The sequence below is a fragment of the Pyrgilauda ruficollis genome, unplaced genomic scaffold, assembly GCF_017590135.1.
Source record: "Pyrgilauda ruficollis isolate IOZ18807 unplaced genomic scaffold, ASM1759013v1 scaffold11, whole genome shotgun sequence".
NCBI lineage: Eukaryota > Metazoa > Chordata > Aves > Passeriformes > Passeridae > Pyrgilauda > Pyrgilauda ruficollis.
This window is the reverse complement of record NW_024509210.1, coordinates 1,677,229-1,704,855: the sequence shown is the minus strand read 5'-3', so window position 1 is coordinate 1,704,855 and position 27,627 is coordinate 1,677,229.

Sequence of the window (27,627 nt, the reverse complement as noted above, 5' to 3'; positions counted from 1 at the left end):
TCTCAAACACAAATTTGTTACGTTTACCTTCAAAATTCCCAACTCTTCCTTATGTTGTTATTGATAACACTCACATGCACTACGCTCTGTAGTACAGTGTAGTGTAAAAAAAAAGCTAAAGAATGTAGAAGTACCATTTTAACACCTTCTAAAAACACCTTTGAACACAGAATTTGTGCTTGCAAAAGCAGAACTAACCTCTAGCAAAAACATGTAGGCATAGGATTTTTTCGATTATTCTAATATCACCTCAGATTCATGGGTTTCAATTCTTTTTTTCACCAGGAGAACAAAGCAAGAGAAGAGTTTCCATCCCTTGAATGCATTACCTTTGTATTGATTGAATAGTTAAAAAACACCAAACCACATTTACAGGGATCATCCAGTGGTGGGTGAGGAAATAAAGTGAGCCAGTAGAGACACAAAATGCACTGGTGTGGTGTGAAATGCAAGGTTATGTGGAATGCTGAGATGAAGGAATGGTGTTTTATCCCAGAACGTGGCACACCCAAAGCTCTGTTGGGATTTTCAGGATCTCCACCTGGGGCATTTTCAGGAGGGAAAGGACTTTTAATGCCCAAAGGCATAACACTACCAGGATCTCCTCCTAAATGGGCAGTGAAGACAAATTCTACCTCGATGAAGTAACAGGAGCAGCAGCAAGATTGGGAAAGATCTTCCTGGACTCTCTTAGCACTCTCAAGACTGCCAGCCCTGCAGGAGGGAGCGCAGCAGGAGCTGGTCAGCTACAGGAGGTCCTACATTTTCACACCCTCCTCAGTCCCAAATGCATTCCTGCCTTAAAATTAATTGAGCAGGTTGGGTTTGGTTTCACTTTTAGACCATTTAGGGATCTGCCCATGCAGTACATTCTGACCAGCAGGATTGATAGAGATATATTTCTGTGTTGTCACACCTTTCGGGCACTGTTTGGTGAGACGTCAGCTTTCTGTCACATGTCACTGACAGACTAATTTGTCACATGTGTTGTGAGACAGCCAGTAAGGCAGGGATATCCTCCTGTAGGACTGGAATAATGCGGCAGTAATAAAGCTGCTACAGCTGTGACACTTGATCAGTGCACAAATTCAGTATTCACAGGGCCTTCATTAGCTAACCAGAGACTTGATTATGGGCACTGTTTATTTTGGGTAATGGTATTTAGACTTGGGTAACAGCTTTGCTTATGTAATCGAGAAAAGTTTCTAGGTTTCTTTTGCTGGAAACACATTCCTTGTGGTTAACACGGAGGGAGGGAGTGTGGAACTCGCCAGCAAAACTTGTCGGTATTGAATCCATTGTGAGTGCCGAGGCTGCTGCTCTGTTGTTTTGCTTTGGGAAGGTTGAGAAGTGTAAATACCTTTGCTAGAGCTCACTGGGGGTTTAGCTGTGCCTTGGACACGTGCTGAATGCCCATCCCTTTTCCTGGCTCTGTGCCATGGCTGGAGCTCGGTGCCTGGGCTCTCCTGAGCCAGCCCATCCTGGGAGCTTTGGCCTGGTTTCCTTGTGAGTCACAGCGTTTGGCTGAGATCAAAACTAGATCAAGGCAAACACAGGATGATCAAGTGTAAGTGTTCTGTCATGGCAACAGTTGAGAAGCTGTATTTAAACTGTGAGGCAGAAGGATATTTTAAGGTTTGAAGGTGACCAAGGAGTGCCAACCTGCTGGCTTAGAGAGAAAAAAAGCTCTGTGTCATCCACCCATCTTTTGATAAATGTAAGTTTAACACACTTCTCCCTAGCAGGGCTTGAGCAATGGCAAGGGGTTTCTTCCACCTTCCCCTACTGACTGAGAAGTTTCTGCTTTCATCAGAACTTTTTTCCCATCCTGTGAGTGCAGGTTAAAGGTGGGTGTGTGAAACGGCAGCTGCTGTGCTCTCAGCCTACTACTACTCTACCCTGTGGCTGGTGTTACACTCAAAATGAAAGGCTTTTAAAATTGACTCTGGCTTATTATTTGCTTGCTAATGCAGTTGTCCTTAAATTTTATGTGTGACCTTAATCTCCAGGAGGAGATTCGCAGACAATTTTCAAGGTTGCTCACGTGTTTCTGCTCTGTTCACTACATCCAGCTCAGTGAAACGCCAATAAACTCCAGAGCAGTTCCACACTGATTACTGAAAGTTCTGCAGTGCAGGCTTTCTCTTCTCCAAATTGCCCATTTAAGAAAAACATAACATCACTTTGAGCTGTTGTATATAATAAAATTAAGAGTTGATGTATTTTATCTATCACCTAGTGAATTACAAGGTTTTAATTTTGCCACATGGGGATGCAGCTGATACTTTTCCCAGCTGCTGCACAGGCTGTAGTACAGGAGTCCTAAAGTCCTGACATTTACAAGCTGAAAAGGATTTACACATTTTTACAAAAGTTTTAGCAGTGTAAAAAGTGTTTGGCAGCACTGTACAAATTAACCTGTGCCCTTTAACGTTACTGCCTTCCAGGAGCTGCCAGTGCTAAGTGATTAAACAATAAATCATAACACACAGAGACAACAGCAATCCCTGCCGCCATCTGTAAGTGACAGACTTCTGGAATGCTCTTTTATTCCCAGGACACAGTTTGTTCTCTAGAATGGTTCATCAACAAGGGCAGTGGACTTAGAGGCTTTCTGCCATCCCTAGTAAAACATCTTACCTCTAGTCAGGGAGGGTTTGTTTCGGGGAGGAAAGTGGTAATTTGGAAGTTCATATTCCCACATGAACAGAAGAGCTGTAACTTGAATTTCCTTGAGGCTGTTAGCTCAGTTAAGGACAGAGTTCCAACAAAAAGGAAGAAGCTGTCCTGAATTCTGGAACATGCTTCTCATTGACAGAAATGAAGTTCCCATCAGAAAATGTCAGTTTTTAGTATTTCTATGTGATACAAGCATGAGCTGATTACCTCTGGAAGAAATCTGTGTAAGTACCTTCTATTGTGTGATTTTGTGGATTTTCAGCCAGAAATATAGAACTCTGTGAAATTAAAATTTGAAAGTTCTTTTAGGCATTAGGATGTTAGGGTTATTGCAGGTTTTCAGAGGAAGTTATTTATTTGCACTATGGGATTTTGAAAAACAAAATAAAAAACACTAGATCTCCTTAGCCAGCTCTGTGGGGGCACAGAGACATTGACAGGGTTCCTTTGGAGTTAGTCCTGAAAGGCAAAGGAGACCAGGAAGGCCAGATGTGCTTTAAAAAGGAATTGTTAAATATTTGGGAGCAGGCTGTCCCCATGTGTAGAAAGGGATTATCAAATTATCAGGGAAAAAGACCAGCCTGGTTAAACTTGGGCTGGAACTTAGGGAAAAAAGAGGATCTGTTGACTCTGGAATGGGGGTCAGGCAACATGGGAGGACCATGAGGATGTTGGAAGGTCATGTAGGGAGATTAGGAGGCTCAAAACCAAATTAGAACTTGATTTGGCCTGCAGTTAAAAACAAAAAGTTTCCATAAATGCCTTGACAGCAAAAGCAGGGTCAGGGAGTCTTGCTCATTTGATGAATGCTGAGGGGAGTGCAGTGACAGGAGATGAGCAAGAGGCAGAGGTACTTAATGTCCTCAGGTGTTACCATTGAGTCAGAGATGACACAGAGAGCTATCAGAAGGTATAAACACCATTTTGGTGTTTATTGAGAGTCTTCTTTTACATCCTAGTTTGACACAGGTGGACCTCATTGATCATTTAATCAATACATGTCACATGATTGGCTAATTAAGGAACAACTCTTTGGTAACCATATCTCCATAACACATTCCACATGTTCACAAACACCAGGTGCAGCAACTTGAGATAAGAATTGTTTATAATTCTTTTCTCTGAGCTTCTCACAGCTTTTCCCAGAATGATGCCTGGGAAGCTATCTGTTTTTCTCAGCATCCACACTCAGGATGCCCAGCCCCTAGAGCTAGAAGTTAGTGACAGGGAGCCGAGTGTATCCTGAAACCCAGGAGATGGTGACCTGCTCTGCCAATCAGACTCTCACAAATCCATGGGCCTTGATGGTCAATGGTAACTGGGCATGAGCCAAGTGTGCCCAGGGGGCCAAGAAGGCCAAGAGCATCTTGAATATCAGGAATATTCAATATATCAGGCATAGTGTGGCCAGCAGGACCAGGGCAGTGACTGTCCCCCTGTACTGGGCACTGCTGAGGCCACACCTGGAATGCTGCATCCAGTTCTGGGCCCCTCACTTTAAAAGGGACATTGAGGTTCTGGAGCGTGTCCAGTGAAGGGCAGCAAAGCTCATGAAGGGTCTGGGAAACAAGTCTGCTGGATGGCTGAGGGAGCTGTGTGGTCTGGAGGAGAGGAGGCTCAGGGCACCTCATCACTCTCCAAACTCCCTGGCAGGAGGGTGCAGTGAGCTGGGGCTGTCTCTTCTGCTGTGCTGCCAGTGAGAGGAGCAGAGGAAACGGCCTCAAGATGAGACAGGGGTGATTCAGATCAGATATTAAAAAACCCAATTTTCTCTGGGTTGTCAGGCATTGGAAGGGGCTGTCCAGGGAATGGTGGAGTTACCACTCCTGGAGATATCCAAGAGGTGTCTTGATCTGTCACTGGGTGATGTGGTTTAGGGGTCCCTTGGCAGTGCTGGACTGCATGGTCTCTTCCAACCCTGATTGTATGATTCTGTGCCTGTAATGGCAATTAAAAACTTTTCTAGGATTTCTTTCTGGACAATGCACTGGGCTCTGGAGCTTTCCCTCTTCTCTCTGAGCATGCACAACATCCCCTCCTTGCAGTCTGTCACCCCACCTGTGCCACAGTGTCCCCTGTGAGCTCTCTGTCCACCAAACTCTTTCATGAGAGGTTTCCTGGAAGATTTCCTGGATCCTTTTGCTGGGAATATGTGTAGAAATTGCATGTGGCTATCTCTGCACCACCACCCCTGCATGCTTCTGCTGTTTATAGTGAGGGATGTGGGTGGGTGGCAGGCAAAAGGAACACACAGGAAAATAATTTACTCTTGTTTGAAACACTGAATGTTTAACCTCACAAAAAGTGCCCAAATTCTGCCCGTGGGAGATGTTGTAGTCCCATCTGCCAAAATATGTTTGTTCTTTATCATTTCTCAAAGGAGGGTTTTGGCTGCCAAAAACTCATCTGATCTAAGTTTTCTGATACTGGTTGACATTACTGTAATAAAAATTAACTTTGTCTAATTTTGCTGCTTGGGAAGCAAATTGCCAAACAAGCTTCAAATAAGCAAGTATATATTTAGTAAATTATCCTTAAAATAATTAATTTTTATTGGAAATGCCTTATTACTGATGCTGAAGAATACTTTATTGAACTGTTTCTATTCTCTGAGAATCAATATATGCTTGTTCATGATAATGCTACATGTGTACAGTCATTTAGAATTGCAGTCATTAGCCAAGTACTCCAGTGCTTCTATTACAGCAAATTGAAAAATTTTTCTTTTTAAAGGAAAAAATATAAGTATTATATGTTATGGTAATGATTAAAATAAAAGATGTTAATCAGAACAATTCACTGCACAGTACAGGACTATAACTATCAGCATAGTGCACTGTTGTTAAGAAAATATTGGCACAATGATATTAAAGCCAACAAAAAACAATTATTAGGTAGAGATTGATGTCACTCACCCAGACCTAGGAGTGTGGGCACATCCCTTTGGCTCAGCCTGCAGGAGTAACCTTGAGGATATCCTCATTCCGGGGAGGAATTCCACACACACCAGGAAGGGGTTTATTAGAAGATTAAAAAGTGGGTCTGGGTTTCTGCAGTCCAAAGAAACCTCCTGTCAGCCAGGGGTCCCCAGGCCAGCTGTGTCAGTCAGCAGATTTAGATGAGTTATCAGTGGGATCACTTCTTAGTTCCTTTATCAGCTCTGCCCCATCTTCAGCTCACTAATCAGGATGTTTAACTTCAGGGTGGATGAGTCAGGCTGCTTTCAGCTTTATTCATCCCAAACACAGGATGGTGTCCCAGCTCTGAAAATGTGGCATTGCTGGAGTTGTTCCGTCCCCAATCCAGGCAGAGCAGTTCTGGAGTAGGGCCAGTGCCTGAAAATTGCCACTGAATATTGAATTTGCAGGGTGCCTCGACGAATGAAGGAAATGATGAATGTGACTCCATGTTCTCAGAAGGCTAAGTTATTATTTCATGATACTGTATTATATTAAAGAATACTAAACTAAACTATACTAAAGAATATAGAAAGGATACTTACAGAAGGCTAAAAAGATAATAATGAAAACTCGTGACTCTCTCCAGAGTCCTGACACAGCTTGGCCCTGATTGGCCAAAGAGTCAAAATAATTCACATGAAACCAATGAAACAATCACCTGTGGGTAAACAATCTCCAAACACATTCCAAAGGAGCAAAACAGAAGAGAAGCAAATGAGATAAGAATTGTTTTCCTTTTCTCTGAGGCTTCTCAGCTTCCCAGGAGAAAAATCCTGGGCGAAGGGATTTTTCAGAAAATGTGATTGTGACAATTGTCACATGTGTGTGTTGGTTTTAGGCAGATTTCCTGTATTTTATAGGTGGCCAAGCCTTGCTCCTCCCAGGATTTAGCTGTAGGGGTTCCTAGGCTGGGCACTGCAGGGATTCCTGGCAGAGCCACTCCCAGCAGCTGAGCTGGAGTCATGGCACTGCTGGATAAGGGCAGCAGCTGTGCAGAGGCACAGGGAACCTCTGTGGCCAAAACTTGAGAAGGTGAATGGCAGAATGAGCAGATGTGCATTCCTTTTCCAGGTGTGCATTTGGCATGTCCAGTCTGACTGACCAGATCAAACATGTGACAGCCTAGGTCTGCACCCAAGGCAGCTGTGCCTCTCAAGTTTCTTTTTTTTTTCTTTTTTTAAATTTTATTCCAAAGTTAAAACGGAGTTGTTAGGAAGAAAATGGAGGTGATGCAGAAGTGTTTAAAATGCAGTATACATCTGACAGACTTTTCACTGTATTATTTGCTATTATTTCCCTGTTACTGAAAAAAAGGCTTCCTGATAGATGTTTCAGTAAGATCTATTGCAATAAGGAGAACAAAGATCATTTTTCAGGCAAATGCCAGTAAAATATCTAGTGAGTATCAGCAAAGCTGGAATTAGGTTAATGGCATATTTGAATTTTGTGTATTTTTTCATATTTAATATCAAATTGATATGAAATTTCATATCAAATTCATATCAAAATGGGCTCAAAATATTACAGCAATATCAGCTGGCTTACATTAGCCAAACCCACTGGGGGAAAAAACTGAAGTTTGATTTGTTAAATTTAAAATGGGACTTCTAAAAACCACAAAAGAACATATGAACAACTTCTGGAGGTGGAAAAAATCCAAAGTAATGCTTAAATTTTGTACATTCAAATCAAAATAAAGATTCCAAAGAAATTGTGTGGACATTAGAAATACAGCTCATGTTACATTTGAAGAAAAAAATATTTTTGTGAGACCAATTTTTTGAAAATTAATTTAAAATACTACATTATCTGACAAACCTGTCTTCATTTCAAGTGTACAGCAAACAAATACACTTGGTTAAATACCTATTTCTAATTGCTCATTAAGAATAGAGATTAATTTCTTAAGCACTGGAGGGTTCATGAGCATATTTTCCCTTCTCTGAAAGCACCTGCAGCTGATCTGAAACCAAGGAGGCACTTCTTAGTGCTCAAGCCTCAAAAATGTTGATAATATTTTATATTTTGTGATATGCTGACTCACATGATTCATATCTTACCTTTTTTATTGTATGGAACACTAAATGCCTGATTTCTTGTTGTTTTTTTCTGGAAAACACGATGGAAAGAGGAGGGGACCAAAACCAAAAGCTCTACTTTAGTCCAGATTTTCTACTTTAGTCCAGTTTTTTTTTTTTTTCATGTATTCATAGGAATATGGATTACAGAATGAATTATCATAATTTTCTCACAGCATGGCATTTCTTGAGTGATGTTAATACCTTGATGATTGATAGTCAATGTAGAGGGAAGAACATTAATAGTAAATACAAGAGTTTTATTTCCCTGTCTATACATTTTTATTGTATTTTGCCAGAAACACACGTTGCTATAGCCTTGCTGCTTTTGAATGATATCACACTATACTGCATGTCCTGAATAATTTTTTTCTGAAAAAAATGAGCTAAGTAATTTATAAACATAATTATACCTATATTTATGGCCTAATAAAATTTGATAAATTTGCTTTAGGTTAGAATACAACATTTTATGAGCAATCATATAGGTAGGTGCATACATTGTATTTTGAAATGGCAGTAATTTACTGTAACACCCATTGGAATAGACAGCTTTAAAATGTGCTAAGTTACTGCCTTGGACCTTCAGTCTTAAAAGCCCTAGCATCCCATGTGAATAAAAGGTGGCTCTTAATAATTCCTGGGTTTCATGTTCACAGGCTTAGTCCTTTTTTCTTTTTTTTGTTACTCTTTCTTTTTCTCTTTCAGACTTCACTTCTTCAGTCCATTTTCTGCTGCTTATAGGTCTTCCCTATAAGTGTGATGTGTTAAAAGTAAACCAGCAGTGGCAGGTTTCCATTTCAGGCTGGTATTGCTCCTTTAGCACTGAAGTCCCCAGCACAGGAGGGACATGGATGGACCTGTTGGAGCAATCCAGAGGGATGGAGCAGCTCTGCTGTGAGGAAATGCTGGGAAAATTTGGATTGTTCAGCCTGGAGAAGAGAAGCTTTGGGGTGACCTAATTGTGGCCTGCCAGTGCCTGAAGGGATTGGGAAATGTATTGGGAGCTGATCTCCTCTCTCAGGAACACAGGGGAAAGAGCCAGGGGAGGCTCAGCTTGGACAGCAGCAGGAATTTCTGCATGGAAAGGGTGCTCAGGCCTTGGCAGGGGCTGCCCAGGGAGCTTTGCAGTGCCCATCCCTGGAGGTGTCCCAGGAAGGGCTGGAGGTGGCACTCAGTGCTCTGGGCTGGGGACAAGGTGGGCATCGGGCACAGCTGGGACTCCATGGGCTGGCAGGGATTTTCCAGCCTCAGTGATTCTGTGGAGAGATCCTACAAGCAGGGTGGAGAGGGACTGGGGACAGGGCATGGAGTGACAGCACAGGAGGGAGTGGATTCAAACTGAGAGAAGGTTTAGATTGCACATTAGGAATAATTTGTTCCATGTGAGGGAGGGTGGGCAGGCCCTGGCACAGGGTGCCCAGAGCAGCTGTGGCTGCCCCTGGATCCCTGGCAGTGCCCAAGGCCAGGCTGGACAGGGCTTGGAGCAGCCTGGGACAGTGGAAGGTGTCCCTGCCCATGGCAGGGTGTGGAACAGGATGAGCTTTGAGGTAACCCAAACCATTCTGTGATTCTATGACTGTTCATTAGCCACTGTGAAATGAGATCTGCAAGAGTTGATCTAAAACTTGCACACCTTGATGCAACCCATTAATTATTGCTCTGAACAATGTAGAGACAGCATGTGCGAATGTCCAAAATCTGCAAGAGTTGATCTAAAACTTGCACACCTTGATGCAATCCATTAAGTTATTGTCTGAACAATGTAGAGACATTAACTTGATTTTTTAAGTGGGCATTTGCTGTTTCAGTGCTTTGCCAGGAAGAGATGGAAGTTACACTCCAGGTCTGGGGGTGGAACTTGTGTTGTTTAAGAAAACTGTGCTGTTGTCTGTAGTTGTCTCTCCAGGTATCCAGCTGCAGAGCAGAGATGTGGCTGCACAGCTCAGCATGGACCCCAATTCTCTTTAAATCAAACTATTCATATTTCTAGGCCACTGAGTTTCCCACACTACCTTTCCCTGCCTAGGTAAGTACAGCTGGCAGCGTGTCTGAATGTCCAAAAAGATGTTCTGAATTAACTTCTTTAATGCCATTGATCAATATTAGTTGTTGATTATTGTACTGGCTAATTAGAAAATATGGACTTCAGAATATGTTACAACTTTGTTTATTTAGGGAGATCAATATTAGTTGTTGATTATTGTACTGGCTAATTAGAATATACAGACTTCCTTCAGAATATGTTACAAATTTGTTTATTTAGGGGAAAAGGAAAATTTCCCCAAATTTTCCCCATAATGGAGAGGAAGTTTCCACACTAAAGGTGTACTGCCCAAAATTGCTGGAAGACTTTGAAACTGAAGAAAAAGGAGATCAGAGGATGCACTGGATGAATGGAAGCAGAAGAGCAGTTGGAACCCTGTCTGGAATAAGCCAAAGCAGTGTAAGATGAAGTCTGAGCTGTTACGCGCTGATGTTGTGATGATGACAGCACTTTCCAAAATCGGGATATTTTGCCTCTTAGGGCAGCTATGAGGCAATCAGAACTCAGGGGTTGTTTTTATTTTTTAACAGGATTTTCTGTTTGTGACTGCTCCTCCTTCCCTTCTGCAGTGAGCATAATCTGCAGCTGACAGACCATAAAGAACCGAGGGCACAAAGACACACATGGAAGAATTCCATCACTGAAACGCTCAGCATGAGCAGGAAAATGCCTTCCTCAGGGGCTCCTCATGTGCCTGGAGCAGCCCTGGCCGTGCCCTGAGCTCTGCTGACCCCCAGCAGCCCAGCCAAGCCTCCAATGTCATTTTTGGATGGGCTGCTGTGGAGCTCGGGAGGTGTGCGGGTTAATTCCAGCTTCTCACAGTTCGATGGCAGCCTGGAGAAGGCCAAGGAGTGTTTGGGATTATGAGGGCTAAAATTAACCTCTCCCCTGCAGAACAAGGGCATAGCTTGCTCCCCCTCCAGTGAGAAAAGTGAGCACAATTTGGAGAACAGCTGCAAGGAAGAAAACGAACAGCTCTAGTGGAAGAGATTTCTGTTTGGGCGATGAAAAAAATTACTTCTTATTAAGTAGCTGAATTTCTTACAGATTGGGTTCAGCAGGAAAATTCTTTTGCTGATTTTCAACCCTGCTTTACCCACTGGGGTTCAGAGGTGATTGATAAAGGTGTTTGGCTTCAGACATTCACTCAGTCCAGGGAGCTGTGCTTGATGTATTTGCATCTCATCACTCAGTTGCCATTCTTCATTAGACCAGCAAAATTTTATTTTGCCCTACACAGAGAGGCCCCAGTAAAGAAATATCCTTGAGGTGTGTTAGCTTTCAGTCTGAGAAGAATGTAAATGGGTATTAGAAGCTTTATTTGGTCAAATGGGGAGAGTTAATCAGAGCAGTGGAAGGTGGCCTGGAGTCCTGGGAAGTACTGACTGCTGAGCAGGATTTATTTTAACAAGATATTCCAGAAGGCCTCATACTCCAACAAGTGCTGATGGTACCTGCGCCAGGCAGCAGCTCAGCTGTGCCAGAAACATCTGGATCCATTGATATTTGATCGGCATCAACTTCTCTGGGGATGAGAGATTTTAGTGTTCACTGGGCCAAACGGGGATGAACAGCTTTAAAGCGGGATAAAAAGGACCTGACAATTGGAACACATATCCTGCCCAACTCTGTTTCCTTTCTGTCTCTGTGGACTTGGGAACAATGCTAATTATTTTACTCCTTCTTATATATATTTTTAATTCAGCTTTTTCTATATATGCTTTTAGTGGATAATAAATGCTTCCACTGATTTACCACGCTCAATAAACTAGATTTCGATAAATATTTACACACTATACTTTGCAAAGCATAATACTACCTTCATTTTCTGTGGGGGATTATTAATAATTATTTAATGCTTACCCATAGTTATGGGAAGATTGCATTTCATAAGCTTCCTTACCATATTTATTGCCTAGTTCCACTGAAATTTATGAGTGTGTTGCTAAAAGTTGACAGGGATTGCTGCTCCTAATAAAAGATCCCATTTGTGAATAGGAAAGAACTTCACATTACCACACAGAGTGAAACAGTGAGCCCTACAAAGTATTTGAAGTTCTAGAGACAGAGCTGCCAAGCTGGGATGAGAACAGGAAATAAAGCAATGTTAAATTACTGTAATGTGAGTTAAATGCTCCAAACAGAGAAGCTGTAGCTGTGATCTCTGTGGCCCCGGCAGGTTACAGGAATGTTGTACAGCTATTTCCAGTGTGTGGAGCACGACTACAGTTCGTAGTGATTACAATAACTGAAATAATAAATCCAAAAATAGCAGATGACTGAAAGCAGTAAACACAATTCCAGACACCACAGGCTGAAAAAAATCTGTTCTGTGCTGAAATTTCCAACTCTTGAGAAATAAAACAGATTTTTAGCTCTCCAACCAGATTTATTGGCTACAACACCAGCCTTTAATGAACCTTAACAAAACAGTCAATTAACAAAGAGCTTACCAGTGCAGTAGAGCACTTTTGATGATAACACGTTTCTCTAAATTTTGAATCCCTGTTGTGTTTCGGGTTTTTCAAATTGACTTTTCAGTTTGTTTTTCTGATTTTGAGTGTTTTTTCCCAATTACCCTACTTAATTTCGGGCTGCACTCATCATTTAGCGTTGAAGTGAAGGATATTTCATTGGCACGGGGTAAATGTTCTGCTTGATTTCAAAAATAAATAGAGTTTACCCATGAAGTATAATAACCTGCTTTAAGTTTAATAACATGCTTTACCCATGAAGTATAACAACAAGTTTCCCAGGGAATATGTCTGCTTTTATATCAGGCTTCTCATTTTGGGCTCAACTTGTCAAAAGTTTGGGAATTGTGATTACACCGAACTCCCACTTGCCCAGCAGCCTGTCTCAGGCTGTTTGCTGGCTCAGATGCCTTCAAGAGTGGTGCAGAAAACCCTGCTCTGGGTAATTTCTCCATTCTCCACCTGGGTTATTTCATCCTGGAGCCTGCAGGAGTGTGTCCGCATGTTTGCGGTTTTATTAGGAGCCTAAGTGACTCCATTCCCATGGAAGAGTAACCTGAGCAAAAGAACTGGCCATCTTTTTTTTTTTTTCAGGAATGTCTTTCAGCTGTGAGATCTTCAGGCTGATTTTGTTAGATCAAATGTTGTTTTCTCATCCCACTTTCACATGAATTGCTTCCAGACATCCCTTGCTACGAGAATGATGTCTTGTAATGACTCATTCTGTTTTCGTGTCATTCATTAGCTTTTGTGTCTTTGTTTTCCCTGTATCTGCCTCTTCTTTCAGCTAAATATTTCCCGCCTGCCATTCTTCCTTCATTATAGCTGTGATTAGTTTCACTGCTGTATCATTGCCTGCTCTTTCTTTAATGGGGAATGACCAGAAATTATGACAATAATTACACCACCTTGCTGAGTTTAATCAGTCATGTAATGTCTTACTAAGTCTAAAATTCGAGGTATTCAGTCTGATTTCATTGCAAACACATAACAAAAGAGCTCCCCTCCCCACCAACACATGTCTAGATGTAGATGATGCATATAGGTAGATAAAGAGAGGACAGCTTGCACTGCATTTTTAGGCTCCTAAGCCCTGTGAGGCACAGAAGGCCCCATGGTCTGTGTAAATATTTTTCTCTCTGTGCTAAACAGAGGCAGGTTTTCCAGCTAATTTGTCCATAAAAGAAATGCATGGGAACAGCTGTTCCCTAACAATATCTGCCAGTCCAAGCTTACCTGAGACAGGATGAGCTGATGATTCAAATTGAGCTTGTCCAAACGCTTCACTGGATTGGCAAGACACTAACACTTGAGTTAGTCAGGATTTGCTCAGTTCTTGTGGTCAGTGCAGCTTTGTAGCCCATCAATACCTCATATAAGTCTTCAAAGGTCAATCTCAGCATTGAAAATCCATCTTCTCCTGCTGCAAATACCCAAGCGACACAAATACACCTGCCAGGCCTTAGGGACAGTGACAATGAGTTTAGTTTAAGAAGATTCTTGAATAAAGGTCCTTCAGGGACATAGTCAGTTGTCAGTGGTGGTGATAAAAGATTCTTCTGGCAGTAAAAACTAGTTTCAAAAATTAAATCATTGTTTAAATTGTTGTATCCACCTAAAATCCCATCTGTGCTTCTGTGATTAAGAAAAATAAATGGCCTGGTTAGATTTTTGATTTGGGCTCTTATCTCTGTGGTGCCCACATAAATCAAGTGTAACTTCAGTGAGACTATTGCTTGTCCAACACTGATGCAAACATAGATTAGCACCAAACTGACCATCAGTCTCTAATGGGAAAATGCCATGGCTGTGTTTCCAGTGTCAAGGGTGGTCAGCGTTTAATAACTGAGATGGAATTATGGAAGTGGCAAAGAATGGCTGGAGTGGACTGGAGGAGCCAGCATATTTAGGAGGGATGTGATAAGTACCAGTGGCTGCTCCTCTCCCTCAGGCTATGGGAAGGAGCCCTCAGAGCAGCAGCACACAGTTTGGGCCATTAAATGTTACACTTTGCTCAGAGTAAAGGTTATTACAGGCAGGGGGCTGGCAGGAATCCATTTGTGGTAATTGTATTCTGGTTCCTCTGCTGCTTCTGCCAGTGGCTAAGGAAGTGTCCCCTTCCTGTCCTCAACAGCTGCCTAGAAGTTGTTGTGTGACATTTACAGCTACTGGCAAAGTGGCTTGGATGAGTGGGATGTTTTTAGAAACCATTTCAGCTTTAAAGGGATGCCCATTTGTCCGTCTCAAAGACTTGTCCTGTACCTGTTAGACATTTTATAGCTCTGTGTCACCACTGAGTCAGAGATGACACAGAGCCATGTTAGAAGGCAAAAGCCTCATTTCTCTGATCCTGTCCCCTTTTATAACTTAGCTGGCTACAGGTGGACCTGATTGGCCATTTAATCAATGCATTTCACATGACTGGCTAATTAAGAAGACACCCATTTGTAAACAACCTTATGAGGAAAACAGCAAAACAGATTGTTAAAAACCACCACCTGCAGATTGTTTTAATATTTGGCTTTCACTGTTTAGCTCCAGCTCCTTAAAGCTTCCCAGGCTGATTCATGGGAAAACTTATCCAGCTTTCTCTCTTTGTGACCAGGCTGTCACATGCACAGCTCTGTTTCCCATTTGGGACAGTCACTTCCCTGACTTTCCAGGTGAGTTAAAGCACCCAGGAGTGCTCTCCGCCGTGCTGGGGGCGAGGGCTCTGTGCTGGATGGTGCCAGATGTGCCCTGCACAGCACCAACCCAGGGGACCCCGGGATTTCTTCTCCCAGCTCACAGATTCCCCAGCTTCAGTCCTGTTTGGACACAGAGGATCTGATATTGTTCCAGGTTTCCCCAGCAGCAGGCACTGTGTCCTGTGCTGAAGTGTCCCTAGGGAATAAGGGAATGAAGGTTGCTGCCATCCTGATGCTGTTGTAGGATTTTATGAGCTATTCCTTGGGACTAAACACAGATGGCTTCATGTGGAACTGGGCAAGAGTAGGTCAATCCTTTTTTGTCCAACTGCGACACAGAAATACAGAGATTGCAAAGATTACAAAGATGGGATTTCCTTTGTAGCTTCATACTGACACATTAAAATAGCAAAATATTGAGAACAGGGTGCCCAGAGCAGCTGTGGCTGCCCCTGGATCCCTGGAAGTGCCCAAGGCCAGGCTGGAGAGGACTTGGAGCAGGTTGGGATGGTAGAAGGTGTCCCTGCCCATGGCAGGGGGGGCACTGGATGGGCTTTGAGGTCCCACCCAACCCAAACCATCCTGGGATTCGATGATTTTACTGTATTTTTTGGGAAACCCTGTCCATGTTTTGGTGCTATGGGTACACAGTAATGGTGTCTTTTTAGGGAACCTTTTTCTAATTTCCTTCACCAGCACATAAGGGTAGCCTTGTACACTTGGAGGGTGTGCTTTTGAACCATTCATGTGTTTTAATTTTGGGAGGACAGAAATAGCCTGCCTCCTCAATCCCCTTTCCATGCATGCCCTGATGGCCCTCTCTAATGAGCTGAGGCTGCCTGTGGTTTTCCCTGGAGCTTTGCAGCAGTGAGGATGCACCTGCTTGCACCTTCTTACCAATGCTAATTTTCACCTTCCAGTACCTGAAGAAGCCACGAGAAAGATGGGGAGAGACTCTTTGCAAGGATCTGGAGTGCCAGGACATAGGGAATGGCTTCCCAGTGCCAGAGGGCAGGGATGGATGGGATATTGGGAAGGAATTGTTCCCTGGCAGGGTGGGCAGGCCCTGGCACAGGGTGCCCAGAGCAGCTGTGGCTGCCCCTGGATCCCTGGCAGTGCCCAAGGCCAGGCTGGACACTGGGGCTTGGAGCAGCCTGGGACAGTGGAAGGTGTCCCTGCCATGGCAGGGGGATGGAACCCTTCCAGCCCAAACCATTCTATGATTATAATGAGCTAAATTCTCTCTTTGCAGTTTGTATAGGACTCTTCTGAGCAATGATATTTTGTTACACTGAAGTAAATTCCCACTGGGTGAGTGAAAATACACATTTTAAATTTGCATTCGTTATTGTCACAACTCGGAGAACTTGTGCTGCATTTAAAGGTGGGGGAGACATGTATGTGGGTTCCTTCCCCAACCTCAGCCTCCCTCCCTTTGGGTTTGCTAACAGAGAAACCAAAAGAAATATGAAATGACAGAAACACAGAATGGTTTTGGATAAAAGGGACCTTAAAAATCATCTCATTTCAACCCCCTGCCACATCCATGGAAATTGCTGCCTCAGTAGTGGAACATGAGAGTTTCAAGACATTGTTCTAAGATACTGAATAGAAATTTCAAAATATTAAGTAAACAAAGGTTAATATTTTCCCAAGTTCTTTGTTTTATTTGCAAGCAGATAATTTAAAAAGCTATTCAAAGGTGTTTATAAAGCACAGATACAGAAGAGTTCCTAACTGGGTGAAATCTGCAGGTACAAAACTTTTATTGACTTTGGGGAATACAGAGGGATTTGAATTGTTGTTGTTATTGTGCTCACCCTCCATTTGTGTTTTAGCTTTGTAATTTAGTTACTGGTGAGGTGTAATCACTCCTGATGGATGTGTTCGCAACCGAGTTGTAACAAAAGCTGCTGAGTGTGTTCTGGGAGCTGCTAATTATCCTTAGCTGTTATTAGCTGTAGTAGCAGTCAGAGACATTCAGCTCCTCAGGATTTTCTGCGTATGAACAGAGCCCTTATTAGTGTCAGCTCTCCAAAAAGTCCACCTGAGTCTGAGAGCTGTCCCCAGGCTTACAGAGAAGCAATGCTCAGTGGTGTAAATCAGCCCTTTTCCTGGGACAGGGATCAGAGGCTCTGAGTGAGGGGCATCCCATGTGAGATGAGTTTCCAAACCCTTCATCTTTCCAGACCCTTCACTGGAGAAGTTGAACTGTGTGCTGTGCTTGTTAAGAGTGGTAAATATGTTCTTCCTGGTACAAAAGCATTATGTTTGCTATTATCCAGTCTCATTTTCTGCTTCAAGCCGTGATGCGTTCTGAGCAGAGTGTGTTTGTTTCAGATTATTAGGATTTACCCTGGTAAGAGACTCATAGCCTGTTTCTTAGAGGCTGAAGCACCTACGTTGTTTTCCCTGAGTCTTTGGAACTTGGCAGGGAAAAACACCTCCAGAAGCAGAGAAAAGCATTTCTTACTTCTCTATGAAATTCTGTTCAGTTTTGGCTGAGATGTGAACTTGCTAATTTCCCTTTTTAGCACTTGATTTCTTGGGGAAACGCTGGCAGTTTGTCAGAACACAAATGGTGTAGCCTGGCACACTGTGCCACTGTGGGCCATGGCAGCTGGCACTGGCAGGGACATGAGCTCCTCAGGGAACACGGGGAAAGGGTTTGGGTGACACTGGACTTGTAATGCAATATTGTCTCATCGATTCTTGCAAGTGAACAAAAAAATAACCTCAATACTGCACTTCCCAGTCAAGATAAAGGTCTGCTCTCTTTGGCAGGAGATGCAGTTTCTTGTGTGGTCTGAACACAGCTGGTGGAAGGTGACTGGGAACTGTTGGGATTTCTCTTTCCCCTTGCTCTCACATGAGGAAAAGACTGGAATACAGCAGCCCTCTCCTCTTCACGGTGCTTTTCTTGGATTACAACTTGCTTCCGTTGCAGTGTCAGGCACTCAAAAGTTAGGAAAATCCAGCCATGGTGTCACCTTTTAATTCAGCATCTCTGGGCACTGGAGAGAGACCTCAAATCCTGTGTCAGTTCTGGGCCCTCCAGCCAGAGAGCCCTGGAGGGGCTGGAGGGAAGGGAACGGAGCTGGGAAGGGGCTGGAGCCCCAGGAGGGGCTGAGGGAGCTGGAAAGGGGCTGAGCCTGGAGAAAAGGAGGAGCCAGGGGAGGCTCAGCTTGGACATTAGGGAAAATCCCTTCACCAAAAGGATGGTGAGGCACTGGAAAGGCTGCTCGGGAAAGTGGTGGAGTCCCCACACCTGGAGTGCTCAAAGAACATGTGGAAGTGGACTTGGGTTGGTGATCTTGGAGGGCTTTTCACTGGTTCTGAGATTGGAGTATCACCTGTATTATTTGCTATTATTTCCCTGTTACTGAAAAAAAGGCTTCCTGATAGATGTTTCAGTAAGATCTATTGCAATAAGGAGAACAAAGATCATTTTTCAGGCAAATGCCAGTAAAATATCTAGTGAGTATCAGCAAAGCTTGAGTTAGGTTAATGGCATATTTGATTTTTGTGCATTTTTTCATATTTCATGCAGCACTGAACTCTCTGCCAGCTCTCTCACCCACCTGGGCTGAGTGCACCTGAGAGTGTGTCAGGAATACATTCCCAGCTCCTGTGTGGAATTCTCAAGGTGCCTGGAGAAGAGAACAGCACAGAGGATTGCTGAAAGAGAAAGGCTCCCCTGTGCTGGGGCAGGTGAAGGAGAAGAATTCTCCTCTGTCCCTGTTTTTGCTGCAGGCTCTGTGTGTTGCTGAGGCAGAGCAGCTTTTGTGGCCATTCCCTGCCTCACCTCCTGCACCCTGAGGCTCAGTGTGAGAAGTGCTGAGCACTCAGAGCTGCAAGTGAAATCGATGGGCAGTGTGGTCGCTCAGCATTCCCCAAATCAGCCAGGAGTGGGATGGATGTCTGGGCATGGGGACAGCAGCAGGTTCTGGGTTCTGCAAATGATTTGCAGCGTGGCTTGTTTGGGTTGTTTGTGTCTCTGTCGTGAGCACAACTTGCAGTAAGTGTAAATTAATTACTGTGTGTGAGACGCTCCTGGCTATAATTTCCCCAATACCACGTGGCATTAATATCTTTTCCATGTGCAGCAGGTTGTGGGTGGTGTTGAGGTACAGATCTAGACTGCACACAGTGTACACCCACACAGACGGCCTGAGATGGACCAGCACATGAAGGAGCTGCACCTGCTTCCACTGAAATCGATAAAATTTCCATCCATTTCAATACTCGCAGGAGATGATGGATTAGGAGAACTTAATTTGGGGCTTTGGGGAATGATATTCACAACTTTAATTGTATTCAGATAAAATGCACATTGATCCTTGAACAAATTCTCAGTACAGCTGGCCATTGAAAGAGAAAAATCAGAACTTTGCAAATGCCTCTGCACATTCTTCCTGTGATTAACTGTTCTTTAAAAGAGAAGAGAAGGTAGGGGTGTAGTAGAAGTTATCACCCTGCTTGCAATTATTCTGAGTAGTAAAACAGATTAAGTAGAGGCTTAAGGCATGAGCTTATTGAATGTAGCCATACCTAAACAAACAGTGGCAATTCTGCTCTTTCACTCTGAATTTTAAGATTAAGTAAATGGCAGAGTAATTTAAATTATATGTAAATATTTGATTAATGGAGTCTTGACACTTTTGCTTGTAATTCCCTCTCTCTTATTAAAATCATCCACCAAATTTTGAAGTAGAAATTAAATTTTTCTCTAATTAAAAGCATTACTTTTCAAATGTGATTGTGCACTGTGACAAACCCTACTGAATTCTGCATTAGCACAGGAGCTCCTGAGCTCTCAGCTCTCCTGTACAAGCAAACGAGGGTCTCTGCTAGGCTCTCTGTCACTCATCTAATGGTGGTGGGGACAGATACCTGGCCACTGCAGCACCTGGGATGCTGAGCAGCGTTGCCCTCGTGCTTAACCTCCTTCTGCTTCCTTTCCTTCCTCTAGGAGTTAATGCTGTGACAATGATGAGCTAAATTCTCTCTTTCCCATTTGTATAGGACTCATCTGATTATGAGAAGCAATGATATTTTGGTTACGCTGAAGTAAATTCTCATTGGGTGAGGGAAAATACACATTTTAAATTTGCATTTCTTATTGTTCACATGTCACAACTCAGAGAACTTGTGCTGCATTTAAAGGTGGGGGAGTCATGAATGTGGGTTCCAACCTCAACCTCCCTCCCTCTGGGTTTGCTAACAGAGAAATCAAAATAAATATGCAATGACAGAAACACAGAATGGTTTTGGATAAAAGGGACTTTAAAAATCATTTAATTTCAACCCCCTGCCATGAATAATTTGGATGTTAAAGAAGCATAAGGAAAGGGAAGTAAGAGAAGAGAGGTTTTCACTCACCTGTGTGCTTACAAATGATGCTGAGGTATGAGCAGTGAGCTGATTTGCAAAGTGTACCTTGCCATTCAAATATTTAGTGTACCTGTAAAGCATCTGGGTGCCACAGGAGTTGAAGTCCCTGCTCTTATCACTTTTGTATGGGAGAGGAACACAAGGAGTCTCCATCTGAATCAAAATTACTTTTGTTTTTTGCCTTCAGAGAAGGTGAAGGGAGAAATTTCAGCCTCAGGTTCAGCTGGGGGATTTAATCTGGATTTACAGAGGTGAAATTGAGAAGAAGGGGTCACAAGGTGGCTGAGCAAGTGTAGGAACAACTGGCAGCTGAGGGGATGGTCCTGCTTGGTCTGCTCATCCCAGACCTGCTCAGCTCTGCTTTGCTGCTTGTCTGACTCCTCAGTGATCCCCCTTGGCTTGTTAAAGGAGAAGGAAATGCTCCCTTTTGCTGCCAGGTGAGTTTTCTGCTGATTTAGTGAGTTGAACTGGGTCATGCGAAGTTGCAGCAGGGCTAAGAGGAACTTGGCGGACTTTTCTTGTGATGGCAGGGCAGCCAGCTGGGCAGAGCTCCCTGTCTGAGCCCTGCTCGTGTCTTCACGTGGGCAGCTGTGGTGGGAACAGCAGCAGCAGCAACGGGGCTGGGATTTGGGATCTCCAGCCAACCTCAGTCTTCTGGGGCTTTAATTGTTAAATAATTGTTCTTGCATCCTCTTCTGAGTGGAGGAGTCTGGCCTGGGCTACTGCATTGATCTGGGCTTAGGCTTAGAAATTTTGGAGGCAGAGGTAGGGGAAGTTTCAGTGTGTGTGCAGTGGTGTTCATAAATATTGAAGTAAAACATGAATAATGGCTAAGTCCCTGATTCCACAGGCTGCTGACCCCTGCCTGTTTGAGATTTGTATTCAGATAGTTCACCAAAAATCTCCCATTAAGCCTGCAAAGCTCACAGATTCAGGAAATGCCTATATTTAAAGCAAATTAACAAGGAAGCTTGTGGGCCTCTGTTGAAGTGCACGAGGATCTTTACAAGTATCTCTTGTTTGTAAAGACAAATGTACAAGGACAACTCCTGGAAGCCTAAACTCCACTCCTGCTAATGAGCTGAGTCTGTGCCAGCACCGGGACACACGACATTTCCCCTCCAGCCGCTGTAATTAATACTCATTTTTTACTTCACGGAAATCACCCCTGTTCACTTCCCACCCCACGCCAGCATCCCCGAGCTAATCCCGCTCTCGCAGTCGGGCGCAGTTCCTCTCTGTTCCCGTGAAGTTTGCGGCTCTTTCCCTCCCTAGCGAGTCAAGCCCCCGCAGGTGCGCGCAGCGGTGAGGAAGAGGAGGCGCTGCTGGACGAGCCGGGCAGGAGGAAAGGGAAAGGAAAGGAAGGAAGGAAGGAGGGAGGGAGGGCGAGCGGCCGGTGCCTGCAGTTCGCCGTCCCTCCGAGCCGCGGCGGGGGCACACTCCGCCCGCGTTTGGCGAGCGCGGCTCCGAGCGGGGCAAGGCGGAGGCAGCCGGGGCCCGAGGAGGAGGTGAGGACACGGGGACTGGGATGGGATGCGGTGAGATTCAACGGGATAGGATGGAATGGGATGGGAGACCCTCAGCATAACAGCGAGGCCGAGGTGCGGGAGGGAGCGGAGCCGCTCGCCCGGAGCCGCTGTCCCCAGTGGCTCCTGGCCGCTGCTGGTGGCCACGACCAGGACGGCGGTGAGGGTCTCTGAGGGGTGCGTGCTGCTGCGTGGCGCTGTTCGAGGGGGACGCGCTTGAATGCTACTCGGCGGCATCCCGCTTCCCTCGGATCAAACTCCATGCTCCGTGCCGAATTTGCGGAGTGTTAGAGCTCCTCGGGACTCTGGAAATGCAGTGCGAGTCCTTCTGAAGGCTGGGATTGGTTATTGGGTGTTCCAAAGGAATTAACAGGGTCCTCTGAAAATATCTGGGGAATAATAGATTTTACTCAGCTTCCGTGCAGAAAATTTGTGGTTCCTGAGTCTACTCTGACGTTTGGATTTGAGAGGATATTGAGACGCTCGGGATTTACGTGGTCATCTTCACGTGAAAGGTCAGGAATGATTATTTTCCTTTTTAAAAGGTTTTACAGACAGGTGCTGGTGGTTTGGCTGATGGAGTTGCCCGCAGAAGTAAGGAGGAGCACAGGTGAACCCAATAAAGGGGTTTGAAGGCAAGAGGAGAGGGGAGTTTGGTGTAATTAAACAGGCAAAACCGCGTTTTGTATTCACTTAACTAAGGAAGAACTCTCTTCCAGGAGAGAGAGCCTATCCTGCTCGGGTTGGAGCTGAGTGGAGGAGGCAGGGTGAAGCGGTGAACATTTGCGTTTGAAACCAGCAGCGCTTTAGCTGTTGCTCACTTCTGAGAGGTCCTTTCCTTGCCATAGATACCCGAATCAACGCAGAGTTTGTTTATTAGGAAGCACAGGTTTGTGCTGCTTTAGGGTAACACCCGGGGGTTTGCCCCCTCGGGGTCTCTGGTGCTCGGCAGGTTGGCCGGGATTGTGCGGGATGTTCTCGGCGAGCAGCGGGAGCCGCACACCGGGCACCCAACAGGTCCCCGCGGTGTTGATTCGCCACCTGAAACTTCGCACGCCGAATTCAGGCGGGCGGCAGCCGAGCCACTGAGCCTCCGAGGAAACAGGCCTACAGGTGGCATTTGGGGATCAGGCATCAGCAGCGAGCGCAGCCTCGGCAGTGGGTGCGCGCCGCTCCGGAGTTGGGCTCAGTAAGTGCCGGGAGCGGCTCTGCCGGAGGCTCCTTCCCGGCGCCGGCGAGCATCTCCCGCTCGGGCAGGGCGGGGGGAGCGGGCTGGAGGGAGGGGGCAAGGAGCGCTCCCGGAGCCCCCGGCCCGCTCTGCCGTGCGCTGGCCGTGCCCGGGGCCGGGGGACAAGGCGGGCGGTGGGGGCTGCCGGGGAGTTGGCTGCGCTATCCCGGAGGAGCGGCTGCCGAGGCAGCGATGCCCGGCGCCCTCGCGAACGCTCGCTGCCTTCTTTCTTCTCCCCTCTCCCCGCTCCTCCCTCCCTCCAGCCGCCGCTGCCCCCGCGCCCGCACCGACCCCGCGGGCCTCGCTGCCACAGGGCGGCGGCCCCCGGGCCGGCCCGCTGCCCGGCGCGGCCGAAAGTTTCCCGGCGGAAGGGGGTAAGTCGGGGGCGACGCAGGGATGCGCAGGTTGGGGGGAATGCTGGAGCTGCCGCTGCTCCTCGGGCTGCCTCAGCCCCGGGGCTCCCATCCTGCTGGGGCCAGGGCAGGGCTCCGCGGAGAGCTTCCTCCGGCGAGGGCAGACACCCATCTCTTCTTCCCCGTCCCCATCGGTCCCTGTCGCCAAGCGGAGGAGAGACGGCGACCTCAACTGTTGTGGTGCCGCTTTGAGATGCAGGGTTAATTTGCGAGGGCCAGTAGTGGCAGAAATGCAGCGCTCAGACTTTAATATCTGCATATGGTAATGGGTAAAAGAAAGGAGCCCGTTAGTATTCCGCTCCTGTAATACTTGGCGCGGGAGAGCCTGCTGCTCCATCTCATTTCCCAGCTCCTTTGGGGGAAGCGGAGTGGTGCTGGGTGCCTTCCCCGCTGCCTTTTCCCGGGTGCCTCAGCCCTTCAGGCATCGGGGGAGTCCTGCGGAGGGGAGACGGGAAGCTCCTTGCCTTGCAACCGCAAAGCTGCGGAGAGACACCTTCTGGGGCTCGGAAAGCCTCGGGAACGCTTTGGGAGTGGGATTATGGCAGGAACCAGCAGGGTAACCCCGGTGCCCGGCTCCTGGCAGGTGATGTGACTCTGCTGCCAACCTTTTACACACCCCAGTGATTTTATCTATCCCTGTGGCTGATGCGAGCCCTGTGTTTGAAATGTTGTGCGAACTTGAGTGATGTACGGTGAGGTCAGCCGTGGGGGCTGGAGCCTGAGCGCTGGGATTACCTTGGGAAGAGCAAGACCGAGGTGTGGGTGGTGTCATCCGGGGGCACACGCCGGGAGAGGCAGGTGCCGCCTTCCCATCCCCTCTGCGTGTTTCGGCAGTGGCCACTAATGATGATTGGATGTTAATTCGGAGGGAGGGTTGTGGTAGCCGAAGGAGGTTTTGGATGCAAGTCAATCCCCGTTGACTCATTTGGGCCCCGCCGAGGTGTGGGGGGAAGCCCCTGTGTTCGCAAGGCGGGCTGCTCCCACTCCCATCATCAGAAGTTGAGGTGGAAACATTTCCGTGTCTGCTCCCACCCACCCCCCGACGGGAGGAGGTTCGTGACATATAAATTTCTCAGACTGCTCTTTGGGCTGTCTGCGTGTTAAGCAAATACGTTTCTCACTTTGGCTGAGAACAGTTTTGCTCTCTGATGAGTGGAAACTGGGGAAAAAGAGACATTTAAAAATAAAATCAGACTGTATAGCTGGAGCGGTAAAGCAAATGTTCTCGAGATCCCACGTAGCAAGCTGGGGATGAATGCAAACTGTTCCTGCCGTGTAACTTTTCCAGATTCAGTTCTCCCTGAGAGATGCGATCTCCTCCTGCCTCCCAGCCGAGCCCGGTCTGCATGGAGCACGGAACGAGTGCCAGGATGCTTTTCCCAGCGCCCTGAAGGGGCAAGGGGAGCGTGCTGGCACTGCCGCAGGGGTGACAGATTCCTTGTCACACGCGGAACACGGCACCTACAGCAGCGCCACGGGAGCCCACCCTGCTTTCAACTTTCTGTGTGTCAAAGCTTTGGGAAATTTGAGGCAGGTTACTCCCAAATCGGGGACTACTGGCTCTCCCCTCTTGCTTCAGCTGCTGTGGATGTGGCAGGCCCCCTTATGTCACCCTCAGTGTCTGTAGGTGACACGTGCTTAATCTTCAAGGGAATGACTGTGGACAGGTGAAGGGCCACTTAAATTAGTCTTGCTCTTGTTTTTATTCAAAGTTTTACGTGCAGCCTTTCACATCCTGCTTTTTCTGTAACTTCCCAATGACAACGTGTGCTTATGTCTGGAAAAGCGTTAGAGTATCTAATTCCTCTGGCAAAATGGGAATGGTTGGTAGAGCAACCTGCTAAACACCCTCAAAAGTGAGTGCTAGCTCGGGGTGCATTTTGCAGATGAAGAGCTTCAGTCAGCTTTGTGAGAGCACGGTTGTCACTCATCCCTCCACCAATATCAGCTGTGCAAATGAGCCTCTCAAATCTGGGCTCTGATTTTCTGTGCAGGGATGGAAGCCTGAAGCACAAAGTGTTGAGCTGCTGCTGTGTGTCCATGGTATAGATGTGTGGGATGGCTTGGGCTTGCTGGCTGTTTGGACAGCTCCACTGCAGTGCTGGGTGGGCATTTGCTGTGGGCTGAAGCCTTGTGCTTCAGAAGCTGCCACAGGACTGATTCAGGGATACAGAGCTTTGCCAGGACGTCAGACAGGAGTTAGAACTTGGCTTGAGTTCTTTTCCCTCAATTTACAAACTAATCCATAAGATGCTCATGTATTGCTCCTGGGCGCTTCAGGAACCACATTTTTACTTGGTTGGACACATCCTTAAAAAGTGGTCTCCCTCATTTGCTCCTCCTTTCCTTCTTCCCGTGCCTTAGCAGCCTGAAATCCATGGACATTTACCCCTGAACCCTGGGATTTAAATGCTTTGTTAACAGCTTCAAATGAGGGACATAAGTTATTAAAACTTTGCTCCTTGTTAGCAAGCAGCTGAAGGAAATGAAACCAGTAGCTTTGCACTTTTCCTTTCATGACTCTAGTACATTTCTGGGAGCAATTCAGCCTTAGTCCAAATGCTCTCAAACAGGAAAATAACATGAACAGTAGCATTCATTTGTTTTGTTCTGTTTTTTGTTTTTGGTTTTTTTTTTTTAATTTTTTTTTTATTTCTGTCTGTGTATGGGCCTCTGTCCAGCCAAGCAGCAAAATCTGAAAATAAGAAAGTAAAATCTGGTCTGAGTTCACTTTTAATAGTAAGACTGATATAAAACCTTTGGTTTGTCAAAGAAAACCTTTTTACCCATGAAGGTTCTTTTTGGATCTTCTTCATCCAAGCTTGAAGTAAACTTAACAGACTTGTGGCAAAATGAAGCATTGGGGCTTTTTGTGTGTGAACCAGCTGTTTTTATCTTAAACTCAGAGTGCACAGATGAAAACTGATCTGTTAGCCTATTATTATTTACTTCTTGGTACTTGAAACATGCTGAGGGATAACTGAGTAGTGGAAGCTTGAAATCTGGATCAAGCCAAAACGCTGCTTAGAGAATTAAACCCGAGTTTGCTTGTTCTGTCCTATTAATAGTTTATAAATTCAGTGTCTGAACCACAGAAAACAGTAGTTAAAGTGGCAAGGATTATTGCTCAAAATCCTGCAATCAGAGCTTGCTGTTTTAATTAAAAATAACTAATCAACTGATTGATGAAGGGGGAAAAAGTGCCTTGCAGGTATATATTAATTTTGCTGCTACCAGAGGATTCCATGTGATGCATTTGTTGATGTGAAATCTTTTGGGGGAAGAGACACTGAGTGCCTAAAAAGCTTGTGCAAGCACAGCAGAGCAGGCTTCTGGGAGAGGAGATGCTCCTGCAGCTTTTCATGCTTAGCTGATTTATTACAAGAGACTTGACAATCAGGACTAACTCAGCAGTAGTGGGAAGTGGTTTGTTCCTGGCACTTCAGGCAGTGGGTGTGATCCCCTGGCAGTGGCTTGGGGTGCTCCTGAGCTGTTAGGGTTAGGATGACAGCCTGTTCTTGGGCTACTGTGTGTCTGGCTGGACTTTTATCAAGCTGTAGCTCCAAAGAAGGTGGAACAAGTAATTCTGATGGCTGGTGACAAAGCCCTGAAGGAAGAGCTAAAGTCACTTAAAAGAGTGTTTTGTACATATAAACCTACTGATCTGAATTCCTTATGTCCCCTCTGTGCATCCAAAACACAGAGCTTTGTGTGTGACAGGGACAAGGGTGTTCTCCCTGGATTCACTTGGGAAGGAAAAGCCAGTAGGGAGAAGGAGAGAATTCCTCTGTTGGCAGAAATTCGACCTTGTCATTGGGATAGCCCTCCATCCTTGGTTACTCCCAGAATCCCAAAACGGTCTGAAAGAGACCTTAAAGCCCATCCAGTCCCACCCTGTGCTGTGGGTAGGGATCTCCAAAGAAGGTGGAACAAGTAATTCTGATGGCTGGTGACAAAGCCCTGAAGGAAGAGCTAAAGTCACTTAAAAGAGTGTTTTGTACATATAAACCTACTGATCTGAATTCCTTATGTCCCCTCTGTGCATCCAAAACACAGAGCTTTGTGTGTGACAGGGACAAGGGTGTTCTCCCTGGATTCACTTGGGAAGGAAAAGCCAGTAGGGAGAAGGAGAGAATTCCTC